Here is a 21,035-nt window from a genome sequence, read left to right on the forward strand (position 1 = left end):
ACAGAAGATATCAAATGAGCAAGCAGGAATGGGAGTTAATTACTGAACAGTGATTACTCTGATATAACCAATTATTGGATCATTAAATGTTTATTACCTTTTTTATGCTCCTTTCCCTCGTAAGTGCAGTTTTGTCCTCATAGTATTAAAAAAGGGGTGGATCTAACACATCAAAAGCCTTTTCAAAACCTAGCAGGTACTGAAAGGTCATCTCACCCCAACACCTGGCACACCATCCCACTCACCCTGCTTTGCCTTGCTTGGTGGGTGTGGGGTCAGGTGCTGTGAGCCCTGTTTAAAGGGCAGATGCTCTCACTTCTAGGAAGGGGCTGAGGGGAGTGCAGCAGCAGGAGCAGGGCATACGACAGCAGCAGGTTCACTGCCCTTCCACATGGGGCTTTGCTCATTCCTTCTGCTCCTGCTGGAAGTGCTTGGTGGCTTTTGTGTCCCTCCCTCACCCAGAGGATCTTTCCAGGGCTCCCGGGCCCTAAGGACAGGATGCCATGGCCTTCGGTTTCCTTGTGCTCAGAGCATCTCTTCCTCTCCTGTCACTAAGCCTCTCTTGAGACAGAAGTTTCCAGTGCAAGGCTGAAATGATGCTGTTTGAAAGCGAGACATAAACCCTGCACTGGACATCTGCAAAGTGAAAAATACCATCTTTTCAAGCTGAACGCAGTTATTTTGGATGACATTTGAGGGTTTGAAATGTTAAAGCAATTTTTTAAAATACAGCTATTTATGGCTTTCGTTGATGATCCTTAAATGTTGAGTTGTTTAAGCTTCATGTCTCAGGAGAAGTATGGGTCAGTGGAAAAAAAAATAAAAACCCAAATATTTTTCTTTGTCAGCAGAGCATTTCTTTGCAGTGGCCTTGACTGGTCTGTGTGTGCAGGGGTCTGGGAGGGGTCTCTGTGGACCTTGTGCCCTTGGTGGGTGTTTGGGGGCAGGTGGAGGCACATGGAAGCTCCTCCCAGCCCTGGTGTGTCACCAGCCCCAGCAATGGGGTTTGTGTCTCTGCTGTGGGCAGAGTGAAGCTGGGCAGGGGTGCTCTGCCAGCTGGGGGATGTGTGTGACCAGCACCAGATCTGTTCGATAAGGCAAATTCCTCTGTTCCCGGGGCACTTGGTGTGTGACATCTTCAGCTACTGCCACCACCACCTCTCAGCAGCCACACTGGTTCTATCCCATGTCCAGTGTGCTTGTAGAGGAAGTTCTCAGGAACCAAATTTCTCTGTGCCCTTTATTTGTGAATTTAGCTTAATCATTTTTATGATCCTCCTTAGGGGATTATTAGTTTTTTATTAATACCTCACTTTGCCAAGTTTGAAGCTTCAGCCATTTTTGAGCTAAGATTCAGTGAATCTTTCTTTATTCATCTTTTCTGTTTATTTTTTTTTCTTAGCATAATTTTACCTGGACCTTCCCTCGCAAATGGGATTTTCAGGTTTAATCTCTGACACCGAAGCCCCCATGCAAGTTGGTGGGGAAGGTCATAGGGAATGCACAGAGATGGAAACCAGGAAGCTGTCTGTCACTTTGTGTTATTACTGTAGGGAAAAAAGAGGAAACTCTCTTAAATTGCACTCCCTGTGCTCCTAGGAGTATGAATTACTGTCTTCTCTGCACTGCTGTGTCAAATCAGTTATGTGGCAGTTGGGACTTTGTCGTTTTTGGAAAGACACTTCCTCCTCCTGATGGATTTTTCTGTAATCCTTCAAAGGAGAACTTTATTCTGGGTTAATTTCCCTATTTTTCTTAAAAAAAAAATTAAAGTAGAGCAGGTTTACTTTGCAGAGAAGGTATTATGCAGGTCACAGCTTCCTCCTGTGCATGAAGATGATTTTGTCCCCGCAGGGCAAGTGGAGTCAGGACTTGGCAGCGATGCTTGAGGATGTGCTGCTTGCAGGAACCCAGGATCCCACACAGGCAGCTTTAAACAGCATCACTCTGAACATCCAGCAGTACACTGCTTCCTCCAGCAGTGAATCCCAGTCCTGGAGGGCCCCTGGGATCCGCTGCAGTTCCATTTGGGGATTGCAGGCTGCTCTGGGGGGCTCTGTGCCCTGGCTGCTGCCAGACCCACGGCCAGGGCACTCGGTGCTCTGCTCATGGCTGTGATTGTCTCTCTGTGACAACCGCTGTGCAAAACAGTAATAATAATAATTATAATGATAATAATAATTATTATAATAATGAAATGTCTCTCAGGATTTCCTTTTAATAACTGAACACAGTAGCCACAGTAAACTCTCTTTTTGTGTCACAGCCTCTCTGAAGGACGGAGGGCAAGCGAGGGTCCCAGGAACACTGCAAACAAGGCAACCTGTGTTTTAGATCCTGTACAAAAATGTATGGTGCTTGCAAGGCCACGGGAGACGAGCCAGTCTCCAGGACTGCTACAAATGTTATATTTCAATGAAAGGTCAGCCAGAAACAAGGTCAAAACAAGTGCTATCCACAGAGCAAACAGCGAAGCTGCGAGGCACAGATAAAGGTTAATGTAAAGGGCTATTGGCATCAGTGCAGCATGTGGTCAGCTCGCTGAGGAGCAGGGGCTGAACCAGGAGATAATGAGGAGGGTTTACTCTAATTCTATTATAATATATAATTAACCAGCATAAGGGATAGCAATTTTCCCCGTGTGTCTGTGGGTGTGCGTACATGTACGTAAAGTCTCATTTTCAGCTTTTGTGTTGTTGCACCGTTGCCTTGAGCTGATGGGAACCCTCCAGTGCCTCCCTGGGGCTTGGGCTCTCTCAGCCCATAGATGCAGAGGGGGAGCAGTGGTTCCAAGAGCCTTTTTCAAATCTGCCCCTGGAATTAGACATGATACCTGTGTGGTACCCTGGGTAAGGCAGATCTGCTGCTGATAAACGTCTGTAGTGCCAAGAGCTGGGACGGAGTTAGTATTTGAAGAGGGACTAAGGGACAGGACAGCCCCGTTTCTTTCTGGGTTGTTTGTACTTTTTACACAATATCCCTGTGAAAACAGAGAGCTTGAAGTGAATTTTGCTTTTGTGCTCATCTGTTAACAAGATAAAGTTCACTCTACTATGCAGAAACAGAAGCAAACTCATGTTTCACTGGGGATTTTAATTTTCCTGGTGCACAAAGATGGCAAACCATTGTAGATTCCTTTGCCCCATCTCTAGAGAGAGCAGAGAGCAAATAAGCTCCCAAATCAACCTGAAATCAGGCTCCTGACCTGGTAATGTTTGGGACTTTGTTGGGTTGTGAATAAGTGGGGAAACTTCTGCTTTGGCATTGCTGCTGGATGCCAGGAAATAACCTGGGCCACCAAATGAAAGAATTAGGCTTTACCCATATGGTTGATATTGTTTGGTTGCAGGAAGACTTTTTGTACCTACTGGTACATCCTGGATGTGCTATGAAAACATCAAGTAAGGAAATTTAGGGTTGGTTTTGTGGTGATTTTTTTTTAAGTGTTGAATGTTTTATCTGGATGTCCACTTTCTTGATTTTGCAGAGTATAATTGAGGGCAGACATTACCATAGAGTTGTTTTTTTTTCTTTCAGTATCTGCATTTTCAAATGTAAATGCAAATAAACCCTCTTCTCCATTCTTAATCCCTTGGGATGGGAAACCTAAAGGCCATATTCTTCCTTGAGAGAGGGATTTACCTTTCCAGCTACATTAAATGTTAGCTGAAAACATGTGGCAATGGCTCCCAAATACTAGGCTGAGACTCTTCCCTTGAGGTTCTGGTTTATTTGGAAATTTAATTTGTAATATTTTTTTTCTTTCAAAGGTTACGCAACTCTTTAAGCCTCTGATTTTAGGTCACTCTGCCTTTTACAGCCAGATCCACCTCATCAGTGAGAAGGCTCCCTGAGGACTGCAAAAGACTCAGGCTTAGTGTTATCCAGGAAAAATGTGTATAATAGTTGTATTATAAAGTAGTAGGTAATGTAACCCCCGTCTGTCAGGCTGATGAGTGCACTGCGAATGGTGGTGTGGTACACTAGCATGCACTTAAAGCCCTTTTGGACAAAATAATGCTAATTGTCCGGGGCTGAGTGATGCCAGGGGCTTAGAAATACTTACCAGTACTCATAGAGGGAGCCAAGAGAAGTCAGGTGGAGAATCAGGGAGATTGGCTCTCATGTGGAGTTTCAGTGTCTGAGGCACTGCTAAATCTAGCGAAGGATTAATACCAAAATAATCCTGCTTGTCCAGGAAACTGGTGACAACATGAAGGCTTGAGATCAGTGTGAGATGCTTTAGAAGGAATGCTGTAATAAATTCATAAGTCACCAGAGATAGAAACCAATTGCTTTTCATCCTACATCACATCTGAGCTTTTCCACGGTTTGTTTCCTGCTCCAGCAATATGAGATCCTTTTCCACTTCAAGTCTAGCATCAGAACCCAGATAAACACTACAAATCCAGCAAAAATTCCCATATTGCTCAGAATCAATCCCTCTGTTTGCAGAGTTTCATCCTGGTCTATACTATTATCTAGTACCATCAGGATTGTGGCTGCAGAAGTTCCATTGAAATGGGAACGGAAGTAAGGTGGCACTTGGGAGGCTAGAGGTGTGGGTTTGGATTTTTTTTTAAAAGTACTAGTGACAGCTTAATATCCAGCTCTTTTTAATCTGTTGCCATTTCATGTGATTGATGGAGAATCTCACCTGTATTTTTGCTGCTCTTTTCCCCGTGTTGTTGACTGGTCAGTGGAGATGCTGTGGTGTTCTGCACTGTGTGGGGTGTCCCAAGCTGTGTAAGAGGCGTGGAGCTGCCATAGCTTCTGCTCATGGCCTTGTCCAGTGCTGTGTTCAGGGGTGCTGGGGCTGCTCCTGACACCCACACCCAGCCTGTCCTGTGTCTCTCCAGCCCCACTGCTCACATGAGCAGCACTGGAGTTTTCTAAGCATTTTGCAAGAAGAAGAAGAATAGCTAAGCAGAAGAATACATAATACATGAAGACAGGGCTTCTTTTTCAAAGCCTCTTTCCCTGATTTATCCTTGAGTGCTGTGAATTGGTCCATGCCTCCCATGAGCCAGGAGTTTTTGGATTTTGGGTAAACCTGTGGCTTCAGTGATGCTGGTTTTATGATGCTGACAGTGACCATGGGCATGGTGTGTCCTGCTCACCCTCCACCCATGGGGCTACCTTGTCTCCAGCTGCCTGCACCTCATGCATGTGCAAAAACAACCCAGAGCAGGGTTCCTTGTGCTCCCCCAGCTCAGCAAGAGGACTCAGCAGGTGCCTGGGGAAGGGACTGGGATCATAAACACTTGGGACATCTCCATGATGAGGATGCTGGACACATGCTGGTGAAGGTACCTGCAGTGATGAAAGGATCCAGACAGCTTCAGCTCCTCTCCAGCACTGGAGAGCTTGCTTTCCCAAAAAGCACTTATGTTTTTAAGCCATTTATTTTCTGTGGCACTGAGTCATTAAACATTTCTGCCAGTGTTTTGTTGTTTTTACTCTGTGTAGGAGCAGAGGGAATTTATTTAATGTCTCAGTCCAGTAGTGCAGGGGCTGAGGAGGTGCTTGACTGCCTGACTTGCAGGCAGAGGCAGGGATGGTGCTGCCTGTGACATCTTTCTAGTGAAGTGGGATGTCAAGATCTGAGATCCTTTTCCACTTAGTGTACAAGAGCATTAGAACAAAAGGAAGCAGAAAGAAGCCCTGCATCACAAAAGAAACCAGACCAAAACCCCTTGGCTAAAGTATATTTTTAATGTTATGAGCAATTTCAGACAGAAATTGAATGAAGCACTTTACCTGAGTGTTGACAGATATGCTGGGGTCAGAGGAATTATGCTGGTTTACACCAGTCTTGTATGTGATCCTCCCTTTCTGTTTTTTTCTTTGTTTTGTGTGGGTTTTTTTTTCCATTCCAACTGTGTTCACAACAGATGGTGATTATTATGTTTGTTCAGATCAATGAATATTAAAAAAAAAAAAAGGCAAGACAAAAAATGCCCTTCAACTCAACAGAGTCACCCGGGGTTCAGCTGTAGCCTCTGGGTTTTCATTTGGACAATGTTAAGTTATAGTAACTTAAATGGAATTTTTATGAGCAATTGTTTTGCCATGAAGCAGGATCTCCCATGGCACTGACCCAGGCAGATATCTGCCCTCTGGATGTGCCAGCCAGCTCTCGGAGCAGCCCCTGCTCTGGTGGGACACATTGCTGAGGTGAGGATGTGCTCCACTGGCAGGTGCCTTTGGGGGCCTATGGACCTGCTCCTCACCTTGCTTTCCTGGAAAAGACACAGGTACAAAGCAAGTATTTTAGTAGCATGACAGATTTAAAAGCATGTACAAATAAATTGAGACAGAATGCAAATCAGTCTGTGGTGTAAATGGGAGTATCAGGAATGAGCAACTGGGGGCAAGATTAGGGGTGGAGGAGATGGACTTGGGTGGCAGTAGGAATAGGAGAGCTGCCCTTCTGCCTACTCATAGGTGTAAATGCTACTCTCCAGCATTTCCTCCTGCGTTGCTTAGTCCTGGGCTTTACAGGGTTTGCTTTGCTCTCTGGTTTTACTTCAGCCAAGCTTCCTGTGGTGGGATCCACCCCTGGGGTGTGAGGACACACAGATACTCACTCAGTGTTTTTTGCAGTGGTGCAGCACGCTGCCCGTCCCAGGGAGTGAGGATTCCTTTGGGCACAGGTGTTCCCTTTGGAGCCAGGGTTCCCTTCAGCGTGGCAGCTTTGTTGCTGCTCTAAAGGCTACAGCACAGTCCTTTGTGATCTTTGAGAGATGAATGAGTTATTAGTGGCCAGCCCTGCTCCCTGCATTCACAGACAGGATTTGTGCTGCTTCCACTGCTGTGTGATCAGACCCCTTTGTCCTTCTCGTCCCTGTCCCTCCAGATGAGCTGCCAGCCCGGTGGGATGTGGAGCCGCTCCATCACCTGTGAGCAGTGCTGAATGCTCAGCCTCTGTGCTGGGTGCTTGGCAAAGGGTCCCAATAGGAAGAGGAGGCTCTGGAGTGTTTAAAATTGAAGGGATCTAAGGAACAACAATATTAAATGTGACAATTCCTTTTTATATGGGCTGGACGAAAGCACAAATTGATGTCGGGGTTCCTCCCTGCTGGGATTCTGGGGGGATTCCCCCAGCTGTAAGCAGTGAGCTCCCAGGTGAGGGAAGCAGAGGGGGAGTTGGTGCCTTTGGCCTGAGAAGGTGCTTTGAGAGGGAAGGAGGGGTGCTGCAAGCCCTGGGTGAGCTGGGCTGGCTGCACATCAGGCACAGCAGCGCTCTGGGAGTGGGGCAGTGGAACCCAGCTGGTGTCCATGTCTTGCTTTGACTCCCAGCCTCTTCACCCAGATGTTTCTGTGCAGCAGCAGGAGCTCTTCCCTCTCAGTGCAGGTGTTTCCATGCATAGTTTGCTCACAGCGAGCTCAGGATCTGTCCCCAGGTGTTGTGGCGTTACTTTTGGATGTTTTTATTGATAAAGTCTGATTGCAATGGCCTGTTCAGACAGCAGAGCCATTTTCTGGAAGAGGCTGCAGGCTGTCTCCTGCTGTGGACAGCCTGATTTGTCCTCCTCTGGGCACTAAAGATGAGTATTCTTTTATTTCTAGTACAGAAGAGCAGAATGAAAGCAAGAGACTAAATGTGTTGGGAGAAGGGGGGAATGGGGAGCAGAGTGAATCAAATATCACTGATGTGTTGTTTAGCAGTTTTTTCCTTCTGTTTTGTAGTTACCTGACTTGTAGAAAATTTGATTTTGTCCTGCACATACAGGATGGGCTCGGTGCAAATGGCTGCTCAGAGCTCAAGGCGCAAAGTCCCTGTTCTGTTGACAGTGCCTGTTAACTAATTGATGTTTTTAGAAGTATATGTATGATTGCATCCTGTAGGCAATCTGTGTGCAGCAGGCAAGTTTTAACCTCCCTGCAGGTGTGCAGAACTGGGGGTAGCTGCAGGTGACCGGGCTGGGAGTGTCCCTGGAGCAGGATCTCCATGCTCAGCTCCCATGGCTGCTGGGTGCTGGCACTCTCTGAGCACCCAAATCCTCACACAGCAGTGGCTGGGTTGGGGTTTGCTGATGGATGCAGTCCATGTTTTCTCATGCTGGTGGGGTGTTCCCTTGCCTGATTAGCTAAACCTTTGTCTTGGCTTTAGAGCCGTTTTCAGAGCATTAACCTCCGAGCTGTGGGAATCCCCCAGCGCTGGGAGGGCTGTAGGAGAGAAAGAGAACAGCTGTGTATTTACCAACCCCTGCCTTTTTGTTTGGAGAGTCAAGTTCAGGTACTGGAGCCATGTGAGAACTACAGTTCGTTCCCTGCATTCTCACTGAGCATTGACTTTGTTCAATATTCACAATAGCACATTTTGTACGAGGACCAGCATTTATCTTTGCGTATTTGGAAATTACTGGAGCTGAGGTTAAAACAATCTGTTCTCCTGTGGAAGCTGTAGAATTGTATTAAAATAGAATATCTCACCTTCACTGGTGTGGTATTTCATAATACATGCCCCCATTGTGTGTTAAATGATAAAGCACTGTAATAAAATATGTCCAGATTGTTCTTGCTATTTTATGCCCTGTAACATTCTACTATTCACATCAACTATTAAGGTCTACCAAAAGAACCAAACCTTAATGGGGCAGTGTGAGAATTGTGCAGGCAGAATTTTTTACTGGCAGCAGTGTGGCTGGGAAGGGTGTTGTCAGAAGATAAACCTTATACAAGGACAGTCATTCTGTCAGAAACCTTCCTTTGGCTTTCCAGGGAAAATAGTTCCAGGAGCTTTGCAGGAGCTGGAGCATTCATAGGTGAAGATCTGTGAGACTTGTGCTTCAGAGGCCCAAATTCAGAAACAGCCATGTCACAAGTGAAAATGGTGCTGTGGACCTAGAGATCAATGGCCCATGTCACAATGGGATCTTGGAGTCCCTCCCTTTAATTGGTGACTTTTGTTCAGAAGGGGCAGATTTTGCAGGGAGCAGACTGGAGAGTTTTTTTGAGAAGCAGCTACACCATGATTCAAGAAGTTGCTTGTTCTCCTGACTGATTTGCCTGAAAGCTGAAGTGCATTTGACAGTTAAAGTGACATTATTTCAGGTCTTTGGCATTTGTAAAAGATGTTCTTGCTTTTGTCTTTCACCTCCTTTTCTCCCATGCTTCCCCCTTCTCTAATCTGTATAACTGTCATAAATTGCCTAGAATGGGCCTTTCTTTAAACATAAACTCATTATTCTCCAAGATAAACTCATTCAGGTAGTCTGTTCAGCACTTTTGTAACCCCCTCCTGAGAGTATCAAACAGAGAATCTTATTCTGACACTTTAGCTATGGATTAATAGTATTATAATGAGCATTACAGTTCTGAGGTTTGCAGCCTGAACCAGGCAGGTTTTTAGTGCCTAAGGTCGTGAAGTTTTTGGCCATCCCTTGAGTGTGTTCATTGGAGATTTGGAATAACAAATCACTGTTGTGTATCTGTTGTGCTGCAGTGTGTTTCAGTGTGATGCGTCAACCCAGCTTGGTGAAGGCTGGAAGAGCAGTGTGTGATGGATCCCAGTCCTGTGTTGGTGTGTGCCTGCTGTGTCCCAGACACACCTGCTCTGTCCCCAGACTTTGGGCCATGGGTCTGAGCACTCCTGGACTGTGGATGAGCAGAGGAAAGGCATTCCCTTGGTTGATACACAACCAGCACACATCCCTTCCCCGGCTTCTGAGAACAGTCCTGAAGAAATAACCAGTTCAGAGCATTCACAGAACAAATGGGGTATCAGGGCCTGTTGAGCAGAAATACAGGAGGAAAAGAAGATGCCATCATACTGCTGGCATCCATGGATTGCCGTGTCTGGAATGGGCTCCCTGTCTCTAATGGGTGTAATAAAATTGGAAGAGGTACAGGGATGGGCTGTGAAGATGGTGATCAGAGAGAGAGAAAAAACCTTCTGTGTACAGAGTGGGTGAACAGAGGAGAGCTCTACTCTGGAGAAGGGATGATTAAGCAGGAGTGTGATAAACATTGATACAGCTATGAATAAAGTAGATGAAGAGTGACTGTTCAAGTTCTTCATACCAGACCTAGAGGTGGCAGATGAAGTGTGGAGGCTCAAAAGAAGATACTTCTTCCTGCAAGCAGGCAGCAAGCTGTGGAAATCATCACCTCTGGGTGGGTGTGAGAAACTGATGTGGGTTTGGAAATGTGCTGGAGGCATTTGTGGAAGAGACACAGAGCAAGGCTGCTAAAGAACATGACTCAGGAGATCCCTAGTCACAACTTGTGCAGGTGGCTGATTATTCTGGGCAGACTCATTGTGCTCTGAGCTGTTCTGATCTTCCTTAGACCTTCAGCTGGCTGCTGGCAGAGCACCCAGCGAGGTGCCTGCTCTGACTGGGTCAGTGTGATGTCTCATGTTTTCGTGGGGGAGAGGCACAGGGGTAGCTGGCAGCACCTGCAGGCTGGGCTGAGCCCTCGTGCTCTCCCTGAACCACACTGCTCTCCAGAGGGTCATGGGCTGGGGAGAAGGAGGCTGTTCAGAAAGTTGACTTAGATTGGATTCTTCTTTTTTTTGTTGTTGTTGATTGTTTGGAAGCTTCTGGAGGATGCCAAGGAGTTCTTGCCCCTCGTTCTCTGCAAGTTTTTCTTTGTCCTCTTCTCCAAATTTGTTTTTAAGTCACTGCTTTGTCCTGGTGTTGCTGAAAACAGGGAGATCCCTCTCACAATGATCCATTTTTCCAGATTCTTTCTTGTTCTTCCAACTCCTTCAAATGATGGCTGAATGCCTTTCTGCAGCCTGATTTTTCATCTTGCACTGGTCAGTAAAATCCAAGTATTTAAATGGGGTGAGGTGCAGGGAGAAGTGAGAGCCTTCCCTGGAAGAAGCATCCACTGTCATTCTATTGCTCTGGGGCTCTGCATGAACATGGTTCATCTAGCAGTGGGTTCAATAAAGATGCAAATTGTATACCTTCATCTTCTATTAACATCAAAAAAAGATGCAGCATTACAGGAGGATAGTGGCTGTGTTACAGCCTGGGCTCGTTTGTCTTTGTTCTGGGATTCTGGTCCTCACAGGCACAACTTGCAGTGACCCTCCTTTGTTTGTCTGCCTGGTGTTGGAGGATGTCTGTGGCTTTCCCTACCCCTTCCAGGAAAAGAGGTGGCTTTGGCACATGTCATCTGCATAATGATCATAAATTGCCTACAATGGGTTTTTTTTCCTTCCATAAAAAGAGAGCACCCTTTTCTTTCTTCCTTTAATAAAAAGAGAGTGAAATAAATAAAACCCCTAGACAAAACCCAGTAGATGACAAACTGCCTTCTACCTGCAGTTTCCCAATTAGCTAATTATAACACACATTTGCACACAGGCTTTTTTAAAGCAGACTGTTGCTATTCTCTTTCTGTACAAGGTTTTTAGTCACTGTACATCTTGTGTCTTTAAATAATGTATTAGGAACATTTTCGAGTCTGTAAGTGCTTTTTTAATGAGTGTGAAGATTTTAATGGGACTAGATTGCTTTTCATGACATTTCAGAGTGACTTAATTGTAACAATGTTGAGAGGCTGTATTTTAAAGTTTGCTAAGTATGTCTGGTGTGGATTGTAGTCAAATGCTTTAAAGACAGAATGGCTGATGAGATCAGATATAGCTTCCTTTTTTTTAATCTCAGCTGTTAAAGAGGAGAATCTGCAAAGTTGACATGAAAGAAGAAAATGAAGAATTTTAATGTCTAAACCAGTGGTCATCATCCATTCAGTTTATGCCTATTCTCACTAATTTTCAGGCATTATTTTCTGTATTTCTGTGTTTGTTCTTGATCCCTGTGTAGTCACTGATGGGGCTGTGGAGGGCTTGTAAGATATTTTTGTTATAGCTATTTTATTTTTTTTTAAGCAGCAGCTGGATTTGATACAGGAGCTGTATTCAGTTTCAGTGCATTTAGGCAATTTTCCGAAAGTGTTACAGACTGTTTTGGGATGGCTTTTAATTTGTGGCCAAATGGTGGGTGAGGGATTTGTCATTAGTCTCCACCAAAATGGGGCTCTGTTCTGAGCCTTACTCCCTTCCAGCTCCCTCCTGTCCCAGCCAGGGCAGCTCTGTGGAAGGGAGAAATGTTAAACTGGAGAGAGCCCAAAGGAATTGAGGCATAACCTATAGCAGCTTGTACTGCTTTTGTTACACAAGCACCCTGCACACAGAAAGGGCAAAAGGAAATAAAAAAGCATTGTAAAAACACTGGGGCAAAAAGGAATATTGGAGAATACTGAGAATAATGAGAACGAGCATGAAGTTATTTGCATTTCTTCGGTCTTTTCTTCCCAAAGACTTTACAGTACTTACTGAGCACAAATTAAATCTGGTGGAGTGCTCTCCTGTGGGACAGGGCAACCTGGGCACTATGAAGTGACTTCTTTAGGTCACCTGCAGTATCTGTGGCAGAGCCAGACTCGCATCTGCATGACTCGACTCTGTGGATTTAATTCAGCAATGGGACCAGTTGTTTCTGGCAGGGCTTCTAGAAGTGACAAAACTTTTTGTTTAAGAAAAATGGAACTATAATTTAATTTGAGTTAGCACCAACCTACATCCAAAGTAACTTCCTGGATGCAGATTTAATTCTAATTTTAAAACAAGTCCAGTGTTTAAGCATTTTGAGGGAATTTGAGAGCTAAACCTGGCTTTTCTCATGAATACCAAGGGGGAAAAGATTTGCAGATTTGCAATTTGCATGTGAAGTTATTAGCATATGCCAGTGTTAGGTTTTACTTGACTTGCTCAGAGGTCTCCTGTGCCTTGGCACTGGACTGGAGAAAGGCCAGAAACTGGTGATGGTTGTATCTGAATATAAAGCTGTTGAATTCAATGGAGATCCTCTGCATTACAGAACTGAGCATCTGCTGCCTTCCTTCCATCTTGACTTTGTTTTGGTATCTCCTGAAATGCTGGTTCTGTAACCTCCACTCACTGTTCCCAACCACAAATTGCAATGTCTGAGCCAGTCCCTAAAACAAAACTATATCCTGTGCTGTGCCTGTGGTGTGTTTTGATTTTACACAAGCTTGATGGGATGAGTGATGGTATTTGTTCTGCAGCACAGGCAATCCAAGCTGCTGACAGTGGGATTTCTGGGTTGAAGGGTTGAAGGCTTTTGGAGGAACATTGTGTTTCTGAGTTGTCAGTAACAAGCAATAGGTCTTTTAGCCTTGATTCTAAAAATAATTGTTTCCATTGGAAAAATAATAGGAAAAATACTCATTTAAGAAAAAAAAGTGACATGAGAAGGTGTTTGGGGAATGAGGAATCCCTTCCTCACCACCTGGTAAGTCAGGATCAGCTCAGATGGTTCATATTTCCTGGTGTGCCCATAGCTCTCAAATTTTGGTCTGTTGGGAGGGCTGAATTACAGGGTTGGACAAATCCTGCCCAGAGGCTGCTGCAGGCTTTCATCTTTGCTACTTCCCTCTGATGAATATCACTGAGGAAGAGATGCTTGAACTAGACCTTGAAAATAAACATAAAGGAGGACTTGAATAGATCTGCAGCATTGCTGAGCCTGCCCGATTCAGGTTAAACCACTTGGCACTACAGCTGCTCCTTGGGAGCTCAAAGTGACACAGATGGATGTGTGACAGTCACAGTCACACCTCAGGTGAATCTCACCCTCAGGACTTTCTCCAGTGCAACCTTCTGAATCCTAAAGATCTGTGTTTGCTTCATCCTTGCAAGGACATAGATGACAAATGAGCAGATAACTGCAAAAGTCACACCTGGGTGTTGCAGATGTTGCTCCAGCCCCTCTCACTCATGGATGCTTTCCTTGCTTGGTGGGAGCTGTGTGGGCACAGTTGACTTCAGCTGATGTGTGGATGTTTTTGGGGGATACAGGACATTTCTCTGTGTCTCTGTCAGCCAGGAGTTCCCACCTGGGAGCTGATCTTTGCTTTCCTCTCCAGGCTGGGATTTAAAGAATGTGTCCTGAGGATCTCTATTTAATTTGTGGAGAAGGGAAATGTTTTTGTTAGGATGAAAAGCCCCTGAGGAGATGGTAACTCCTGCACTTGCTCATCCCTCCCAGGGCCCTTGCTCACTTGCAGAGGGTAAGTGCTCATCAGTGTGATCTATGGCATCATCTTTGCTTATCAAAGGAGCTTTTTGCAGAGGGCCCTCCACCTCCCTTCCCTTCCCAGCCACACTCCTGTGCCGTGCTGGCCCGGGGCTGTGTCCAGCTGTGTGTGTTTGCACAGCCAGAGCTCTGGGATAAGAATGATTTTATTTCCTTTTAATCCTCAGTGCTGCTGCTCCCCACAGCACCTGCACCCAGGGCTCTTCCTAGGGATGGGTGACAAGCAGAGACAGGGTAGAAGCGTTTTTAAGGTTGAATAAAGGAAAGTGGGTCCATGGAGCATCCCTTCAGCAGCATCAGGGGACTGCTCCATACCCTGCAGGATTAGACTATAAACCCAGGCTTTCATAATTAGTGTCTCTTATAACTGAAGATCAGCCTCAAATCTGTCTGCCTGTTTGTACACAATGGAACTTGGATGGAAGTTGTCTATTGAGATGTAATATGAAAATGACAGAAATATCCACTGACAAAATACACCTAGGCAGTTTTGATTAGATTAAATCAAATGGTTACAGCATCTGGAGCCTTTAGCATGTAGGGGGCATCCTAATGGCCCTGAAAGCTTCCCCAAATCCTATTAGATAGGCTAATCTCATTGGAGAATACATTCCAGGTCTACATAAACTGCATTGCTATAATACTTTCTGTGGTTGCCTAATCCTTTAAAGGTGAACTGTTGTAGACTAGCTCTGTGGAGTCCATTGTAATGCAGTGCCCCAGAAAAGTTCAGGAAAATAATGCAGTTAAAAAAGAAAAATCAAACCTAAAAGCTGACCCAAACTCTAAAATAACTCAGAAGTTGGCAGGGTGAACTGATAACTGCATTGCAAATGGATTAAAAAAAGGTATTTTCCTCATTATCACGCTGTATTTTGTTTGTGCCACTTGGGAAGAATTGCTTCATTAATTCCTGTGGATCCTCCATGTCCCCTTTTCAGCTGACTCTGTCTCTGGAGTGATGGTCAAATACATGAGATTCTCCCACTTTGACCAGGGGTGCTCTGGGGAGCTGGGGTTTGGAGAAAGGATAAATTTACCTCAGTGCCAGAGGCTCAGGTGAGCTTGCTGGTCTGGAGCACCCTCCTTGCTTTGCTCAGGGCTTGGTGTGTACTGCCTGCTCAGGACAGGGTGGCTGAGCATTGGCTTTTTTGGGAAGCTTGTGCCCCCAGGGTGCAGGGATGGAGCAGAGGCAGGTTCTGGACTCCTGGCAGCAGGCAGTCCCTGTCGGTGGGGAATCATTGTGAGAGTGCAATGCTGTCATTCGGGCTCAGAGCTCGGCTGTGCTAGAACAAGGTGTGAATTATTTCACCGGGTGCTGCTCCCTGCTCCCAGCTGGGCACTGCTGGGGAACGGACCCAGCCATTGCAGTGAGCTGCTGGGCTCTGCCGTGCCTCAGCTCCTCCTCCCCATTTCTGCTGGGGCTGTGTCCCCTGCCCTTGTCACCCAGCAGCCCTCTGGGGTGTGACAGTGGGGTGGCAGCAGTGCCAGTCTCTGCTCCCTCCCTGCCCGTCCTGAGCTGATGCACTGATCCTCGCTCTGCTGCACCTCTGGGGACTCAGTGACTGTGGCACTGTTAATGTAAGATTTGTACCCACTTATCTCTACCCCTTTGCTACCTTTCCCTCCCTTTCCAGCCCATGGAAGTAATGAGTCAGTTCCCATACCCTGCTGCTGAAAGGGGCCAGATTTTGGCATTATTAGGGATTAAAGCCTCAGCTGTGGTCCCGAATTCTGCATTGCAAGGATGTCTCCTGTGACTTATAAAGACATTCAGAGTATTTTGGAAAGACCTTTTTGCAGCCCTTCAATACTGTAAGGGGGCTTGTAAGGAAAATGGGGAAACTTTTTAGTAAAGCCTAAAGAGCTACTATTCTACTTTAGTAGAGTAGGACAGGAGAGTTGGTTTTAAACAAAGAGGCTTGATTCAAATTAGATATAAGGGAGGCATTTTCCAGTGAGGGTGATAACACACTGGCACAGGTTGCCCAGAGGGGCGGTGGATGCCCATCCCTGTACACTCTGAGTGGGGCTCTGATCTTGTTTAAGTGGGGTTCTTTAAGGGGGGTTGGGCTGTGTGACCTTGCAAGGTCTCTTCCAGCCCAAACCATTCTTTGATTCACTGGTTCTATATTCTGCCTCCTGCTACTTGGTTGCTACAATAGGAGCCCAAGTCACAAAAAATGAGCCTGTTTCTCAGCTGCCTTGATGTGCCTTCTGGCAGAGTGTGTCCAAACACGTGGCTGGGAGATGTGGTGCGGTGTTCCCTTTGCCAGACCCGACCCCACATGCAACCAGCAGTGTATTAAATGTACATGTGTGTATTGTGAGTGTGTCTACAACCTGGCTGGCTGCACTTAAATAACAATTAGATTTGCTTGTTGACCATTTGGCACTTAGCAATCTCATAATTAGTAACTGCAAACCAGTAGAGACAATGAAAGAAATCCCTAATATTTATAAGATTGCCCTGCTTTATGACTGTCTGCACAATCATAACCTCCTGCTTATAAAAAAAAAAGCAAACACTTCAGTATTTTGACAGATGTTATATATATAAGAAAGAGCTCAGCTTGTGTATTAATTTGCTATTCCTTGTGTTGCCCTTTTTTTTTTTTCCGTTGAATACATCCATGGTTGGTGTTATCTGCTTTGGATTAAATTGCTGCTACGTGTGCTTTCCCTTTTTCCATATGGTGCTGGAGGGAGAGGAGCTGGTCCCCCAGCATGGAGCAGGGCCCCAGTGTTGCCTCCACAGCAGCAAGGTTCCTCCAGGGGTGGCAGCAATTCCCATAAAGATGGGCAAGGGTCTTTTGTTCTTTCAAGTCTCCCACTGGTTTGGGGGAAGTTTTGTAGCCACAGCAGTTGCATGCCAGCTACCAGGGTTTGAGAGGCCAGTGTGACTGATACCAAACCAAAGGAAAACATCCCAGCTGCTGTGCAAGGAGATGGGTTTGCATTAAGGGAATGTGTTTTGGGTCAGTATCTCCTGGGGTAGAGAAAAAATTCTTGTTCTTGTGGAAATGGAAGAATTTGCAGTATGAGTTACCTGAGGACAGGCGGGTGCATTGTTTGGCTGGGAGCCTCCCTGTGTTCATGGTATCCTGGGAGAAGGGTGGCTGTCCTTTCCTGCTGTTCTCAGAGCCTTCAGCATTTTTCTGTTTGCTTGCTCCAGCACAGGGTTTGCCAGAGATTCAGTCCCAGCAGGAGGTGCCAGAACATCCCAACATCAGCTCCCTCCTGGCTGCTGAGGAAGCAGGCATGGGGAGCACAGGGACACGCTCCCACATTTAGGCACAATAACCTGCACTTCATTTACTTGCTTGCTGAAGCTCTTCACTTTCTTGATCACTGTTCACTTCAGATGGGTTTAAAACCCCCTTTGGGAGCTGTAGCTTGGATAGACTCATTGATTTGAAGCATGAAGTCTCCCTTGCTCCTTTGTAGTAGCTGGGACTGCAACTGCTCCCCAGAGATGGGGTTCATCTTTTGCACTTGCCTGTGCAAAAAATGGGAGCAGGAACTTGAACCAGTCTACTCAGGGCTCTTCTGTGGCTGGGGGTAAGAGCCACATCTGGAGGGGTTTGGCTGAGTTTCCAGCTGTTACTCTCCATTGAGTCTGGAGCCTCTGCTAATTCTAGTTCCTCATTTAATGAAGCCAAATGCAAACAGAACTGCAGATCTCTAATTAATATTGGAGTGGGTTCTCTCTCACACATTTCTTGTTTCTTCCCTCACCACTCCCTTTTGAAATAATTTATTTTCTCTGCTTAAAACATTCCTATATTGTTATTGCTCTCACAGTGGTGCATACTGCACTCGCTAAATCAAATTTATAATGCTGGAATTAATTTAGAAGGTTTCTTCCATTTTCTCTCCATGTACATTTAAAGAAGAGAAGTTCTTTAAATTAACCTGATGTAACTGGATTTGTTTTCACTTTATTAGCTTTGGTGGGGGTTCTCTTGAGGACTTCAGTGTCATTATATTATCTGAGGAGCAGATCTGCTTCAGTCTGATGGAAATTTTTAACAAGAGCAATGTTTTCCCATTTCAGAGTGAGTAAATACTTTACTGAAATCCAGGGGGCTGCTGCTTTACTGCATTACCAGTAAACATGAAGTAAAAAACAGCTGGCAGAGTAAAAAGGAGATGGAGAATACCAAGTGCTGGTGTGCCTGCTGATCTGCAGAAGGGCTCACACTCAGGTGTGTTTTTGTCAGTGATTTTATCTGCCCGGAAGATTTTAGCTCTCAGCTAGCTCTGAAGCAATCTTGTTTTCAGTATTTATTGTTAGCTGGGTGTCTGATCTTCCCCCTGTACCACTTAGGCAGCTCAGTGACTTCATCATCAGGATGTTTGATGCCTGGGAAGAGCTGCTGCCTGTCCTCTGGCTGCAGCTCTCGTGCCACAGGAAGCTCAGAAGGGCTGGGGCCAGGCAGGGGCTCTCTCCAAGGTGGCAGGAGCAGGTTGATAAATTCCACAGCAGATTGTCAAACTCTCCATGCAGCAGGTGAGACAGAAGTGGTGGAATGCCCTCCCCAGTGGAGACAGGCCCTTCCCCTTATTTCTGTTATGTAAGGAAAACAGCCAAATAATATGAGCCCTGTCACAAAACTAATTTTCAACGATTTGATTATCCAGAACCATTTTGGTGCAGATAAATATTTCTGACCCTGGTTGGCACATTATTGCTTTGACCTCTCACCCCTGGCAAACCCCTGTCTGCATCCTCCCAGGCTGGATGGCTTGAAAACTATTATCAGTGACAAGTAAAAGACTGCAGAGGAATAAACAACGGGGACCTCTGAGCTTGCCCTTGTAAACTCCGGTCAGGCATCACCCGAAAAGCGCCCAGAACACAGACAGATCAATGCTGTGCACAGTCCTCTGCAGACACACTCCCTCACAGGGGGCTTTCACAAGCTATAATGCATGTTTTGATAATGTCTTAGACTGCATTTTTTTTAATGTACTTCCTTTGTTTGTTAAGGTGCCTTTCAAGCCAAGTCAGTGCTGGCTTTCCATAAAGATTCTCTGGTGCTTCCATCATGTACCTTGAAAGTGGTGTGCACAAAAGCAGTTCTGTCAATATATATTTTTATGTATTATTCAGCTCCTGTTGTTTGTGTTTGCCAAGGAAGTTTGCATGCAATCTGCCAGGTTAGTTTCTTAAAAGCTTGGATGCTGAGTTTCAGTTTTCATCTAACTCTTCCCAGTATAGGAATGAGCTGTCAGGAGCAGTATAATTTTTTGTTCAGTGCTGTGCCAGTCCTGGATGTCCAAATAGAAATGTAACAGGCAGAAAAACCAAGAATGTGCAATTTTTATAGTTTAAAATAAATTAGTACGTTCTTGAGGTAGCTTTTGTTTAACAGTGTTGGTGTCAAATAAAGTACTCCATGCTTCTGCACTGTGGTAGCTGAAATTTGAATAAGGTGCTGTTTTTTATCAGCCATCACTTGGGAATCGAGATGAGCCGTGAGGGCTCTCGTAGGGGATCTTCTGTTTCAGTGAATTAGCACCATGAAGGCAATGGCACTGGGGTGAGAGGATTATGGTTGGAATGAACACCCAGAACTAATCTGCTTCCATGATTCACTGGATACAGTTGGGAAGAAAGCTAATCCAGAGGGAAGCATTTTACTTTTCCCCCCATGTGTACTGGAGATCACATTGTCCTCAATGACCCCACTTTCCCCTTACACTGCTGTGTTACAAAGTGCTGATAAAAATGAGTCTGTGGTGCTGCTGTGTTACCTTTGGGGTGTTCCTAATCCCATTGTCATGAAGGTCCTGGTGAAGTCACACTTGCTTTGCCTGTTTCTTGCTGCTGCTTAATGAAATCCCAAGAAAAGAGGAAAGTTAAATTTGGGTTTACAGCATTCATCTCTAAAAGGCATTTTTACTCTTGTGCTGTGCACTGCTCTTCTGGTTACTGGGGTTAAAATCCTAGTGATACCTTTGCTGATACCTGTTTTTTACCACTTGTGAAATATCAAGGATGGATGTAATGGTTTTTTGGTGGAGGGGGATGTGTAATGGGCAGGAACAACAGGGGAACTTGGGTTCAGTTTCTCTTCTGGCAGGGGACTTTGTGTTGTGCAGTCATGTAAAGAACGGCTGAATCTGGCCTAAATCCTTGCTCCTGAGGTTTCCTGTGGTAAAGCACCCTGAAGCTCTCTAGACAAGGTGTAATAAAGACAGCCTGTGGTGTAGGGAGGGGAGTTTAGGCCCAGAAATGTGATCCCTTGTTTTCTCTGCACTGCTCTGTAAAACAAAAAACCCTTTCCTGCATCACTAATAGGTGCTGATGAAAGAGGCTTTTAAGATTTAGGTGTTTACAGAGCCTGGTAAGAGGGAAAATACCCAGTATTGGAAATCTGCTCTGAGGGTTTAGTGCTAACCTGTTGGAAATCTGACTGATAGACCCTGGAGCCCAGGTTGAAAATTTTGCTTCTTTTCCTTTTAGGCAGTCTCTGCTCTAGCTCATGTGTTAATAGAGATGCTCTTGGCCTTGGCCAGAGTCCAGATACACAAGATAGAACCCAATGCAAGGGTTACTGCAGTGGTGGCATTTCCTTCTCTTGGTTTCAGAATTCTTCAGAAATCTTGATTGGAAGCATCAATCTCCAGAGCCAGGCTGAGCAAAGCTACATTCTTTTTTACATTTCCCTTTCTCTCCATTTGACTCTTTTACTGGCTTTGCTTATAGTCCTGGTGTGCTTTCCAGGAGCTGCTATTAGTCATGTTCCCCAGAGTCCCTGTTTCCCTCCTGGCTCTGATGCATGCCATTGCCATAAGTTTTCAGTTTATTTAAAACCCTGCTGCAGCAGGTTTCCCCCCTGCATCCCTTTCCAAACTAAAAGCACTAGGCTATTCATTATTTTCAATAAATAAGCAGTCATTTTGTTAATCCATCTTAAAAAGTATGATCACCCACAGGTGGAGTGC

General features: G+C 45.4%; 1 protein-coding gene across 2 annotated transcripts in view; it reads left to right on the forward strand.

Moving 5' to 3' along the window:
• Nucleotides 1-21,035, forward strand: part of AUTS2 (activator of transcription and developmental regulator AUTS2) — a 757,798-nt gene that overhangs the window by 17,914 nt on the left and 718,849 nt on the right. The gene's annotated exons all lie outside the window — the stretch shown is intronic.

This window comes from Catharus ustulatus, chromosome 22 (genome assembly GCF_009819885.2).
Source record: "Catharus ustulatus isolate bCatUst1 chromosome 22, bCatUst1.pri.v2, whole genome shotgun sequence".
NCBI classification, from domain to species: domain Eukaryota; kingdom Metazoa; phylum Chordata; class Aves; order Passeriformes; family Turdidae; genus Catharus; species Catharus ustulatus.